Below are 3,765 nucleotides of genomic sequence, written 5' to 3' on the forward strand. Positions count from 1 at the left end.
CTATATATTTTAAATATATAGTGTAATTTTAGCAAAGTATTTATAATTAATATTATTATTTTAAAGTCCCCCTGTAGTCAATCATTTTATCCCTTAAAACTCATCTTTGATCACCAAAATGACACATTAAAAGTTTTTTCCTTGAAAAAAAATTCTTCATGCCTTAAAATAGCTTGAATGTAACTCTACACCCTTGCTTCATTTAGTATACGCGGTTCTATGAATATGTAAATTAGCCCCGCCTCCACTCACACCAGTTCAGAGATCCACAAGTTGACATAATTGGTTACAAGGTAGCTTGTGACATCAGAAACACCAGCGATTTCAAACCGCGTTTTTGAGACTGTCTTTGGTTCACTGCAGTTTTATGGAGAAAATACTCAGCAATGATGTTGACTTATGAATTTGCACATGGTTTGTCTTAAAGCATATTAAAAACACCACATAGACATATAAGCAACATTAAAAGCTTGATATTCGCCACGGGGACTTAAAAACAAAACTGCTTATGTGCTTTTTAAAAAAAAGAATAATAAAAGTAATGAAATACTAAACCAACAAGAATTTTAGCTTTTAATTGAGATTTTTTAAATTAACTGCAATCTTCAATCCATTTCACCACCAAGACATTTTGACTATAAGTTCCACAAATATATTAAAATAAATTTTTAGTTCAGAAATGTAATATGTTCATCATAGAAGAGGTGTATTCAATTACATTTTTTAACAAATTAATACAGACAACAACAACAACAAAATAGTATCATATCATTGACCGATATACTGGAATACAGGACTGTGTTGTGGCCATTTATCTTCACTGATAATTCTGCAAGAAAATGATTTTGACAACATATAACTTAGTTTACCACAATCTGACCTTAAACCTTTGGGGTATAGACAAAAAAAGTCTTGATAGTTAGAGGAATGTTCTTAATGAAGACCAAATATGTTCCCCTCCATTTGTGATTTAATGTGGTCTTTGGCTAATCAGTAGAAACGGTAAAGCTGGAATAAATTATAAAGACGGAAAAGTCCGATTGGAAATAGACAGAGCCAAAAAAGAGAGACTGAAAAATGAAAAGACATGGGGTAAGAGAAAAAAAGATATGGAGAGAGAGAGAGAGAGAGAGAGAGAGAGGGAGAGAGAGATTTGACCGTGCTGACACTCTGGAGACACTGAGCTTGGAAACTGTGCAAGACTGTGGTCTCGTCTGAGAGGACAAAGTCACACACGTATTCTTGTGTATGCCGAAACCAGATGAGGACATACTTGGCCCAAGTGTGTGTGTATGCGTATCCACTGAGTCCACTAAGTTCATTTGATTTTTGTCCTTTTGTTTGCTTATCAGAAATCAAATTTCTCAGTTTATGCCATTTCAGGTGAAAATATGTATGCATCTCCGTATCAAGTTCAAATGTTTTTCAAATCTTTGCTCATTCACATCCATTATGCTATCAATTTGAAATAAACACAGCATTTATGCAACATGAGGTAACACTTTTTTATTTAGAATCATAGTCATTAGAATATGTGGTAGATTTTTCCCTAAACCTAACTACGTACCTGGAACCTAATTACCTGGGGCGTCTTCAATCGACACCCAAGTGTCAACAGTCGACACTTAATAAATATATCTACAATCGACACCCAATAATCTTTATACTCTAGCTCTTGCGTCTACAGTCGACAGCTGGCTTTGAGTTCCTTACCCTAACTTGTTCCCCTAACTAGCTTGCTGTGCAGCAATAGTAACCAGACAGACTTCAGCAAATGTCCTCTAAATGCTTTAATCACGACCGGGAGAGATTCTGAGCTGTTCTCAGAGAATCTCCCTAAAGAAGAAGCACGGCCAGAGGATCTCAGACAAATTTCAGAGAGAATCCCACTCAGAAAGAAGAATACATCAGGTTTTATAGGACAAATACAAACACAACCAATACGATCATTGTCACTAACTCATGACTTAACTCACGTCACCCTCTATCAATATGATTGGTTGAATTGGTAAAGCAAGCCCCCACCTTTTTACCCTCTGTTACTGGCAGTTGATTACTCAATATATCATGACATAATACAGACAGCATATTTTTTGATTTTGTAATGGTCAGCACTTGAGAATTTTCCATAACACAAATAGGCAAAGAACAGAACGTTTTGGTACGTTGCGTTTCAGAGTGTTAGAATTGTTAGGCTTAGGTTGTTTAGATGTTAGAATTGTTAGAATCATGGTTAGTGTTTACTATCTTATCTATTAAAAATCCATCACAAGTATTAGTGGACTGTCTGCTTAATGTCTGATAACACTTTATTTTGATTCTCCCCAACAGACATTCTTATAAGTAACTTTGCAAGTACACGTTCACTTATTCTACTAACCTTAACCTAACAGTCTAACCTAATACTCTAATGAGAGTTAGTTGACATTTAGTTGCAAATGAATGAGAGTTAGTTGGTGTAGTCTAAAGTAGATAATGTGTAACCCAACATTATTCCAATGCTACTTACTTTCGTGTCAAATCGCTGCTGTTTTAGACTCGTCTTACTGCAAAAACTGTCTGCATGTTGATGAAAATGTCTGCGTTTGAGTGTGTGTGACAGCTGAGAGTGTTTAGCAGCAGTAATTAAAGCTAAGTGTTCTAAGGTGTAAGAGTGAGACCTCGAACCCCCACTGAGACCCCTGAGTCTGTTCAGCTCGACTACAACTGACCCTAAGGGTGTCCCAAAGGCCAGATCTGGAATCAGATGTCGCACCTTCATTCCTGTCTGCAGTTATCATGTCACAAGGCCAAACCTGCTCTGGTCCAGGCAGAATTTCTCCCTGTAGGTGGGTGTCATTTCTTGCTCTTTCAGCATGGTCTGATGCCTTATGTTTTGATTATTTCTGGAGAGAACGATATACTAAAAGTGTAGAAAATGCAACTTCTTTCTATCTTTAATGTGTGTTTGGGGTTTTTAAAGAGGGAAAGTCACATTCATTTTTTCAATGAGACTGAAAGTCTCCTGCTTCTCAGATAAACACCCCAGTAATCTCGAACGTCTCCACTTGAGTTTCAGAAAGAATCTCAAACTGTGCCCAGATTTACGAAGATATAAAAGTCTGCAATCAAAAATCAGAGATCTCAATTTCTCAACAAATTCTTCTAAAACCAATTGATCCAAGCTGTGCTAACCACATTATTTTTATTGCTCAATGCATGTCAACAAATAATAAAAACTATGTCCCCAACGCTAGAAAAAATCAACCTCTGAGCTGTAAATCTTCCTCTTGGTTATGATGTTTTGGTGTAGTGTAATTGAGAACGATGTTCTGTACTGTATGTGGATCAAGGTGGCTGGTTTTTCCTGTTCTGTATCCTGATGAAGAGTGTAATACTCGTACATACTGCAAGTATTCAGTATGGTTTTGCGTGCAGAAGGAGGCCCGTGTGTTTGCTGTGCGGTTGGCCGTCTGCTGACTGACTCTGTGGGCAGTATTTTAAATGCAGAGGTCCGTTGAGCTTTCTACAAAAACGCAAAGCAGGAAAGCCAAAATGGTGGAGTCGCGGGAAAGTTCCCTCCGACACAGCAGTATTTGAGTGTATGCTTGCATATGTGTAGGCCTGTATTATTTTAGGGAACTTACAACTTTGTGTGCCGCAAAGAAATCAGTGCTGTTTAGGGTTTATGCGTAAAGTTATGTGAATAAACTGTGTTACACAAGAATCCTATCAATGGAATTGGATTTATCATTAAACACTTGAGAAATGCTTTCATAATGACAC

This window comes from Abramis brama (assembly GCF_963993115.1).
Source record: "Abramis brama genome assembly, chromosome: 12".
Classification (NCBI taxonomy): Eukaryota; Metazoa; Chordata; class Actinopteri; order Cypriniformes; family Leuciscidae; genus Abramis; species Abramis brama.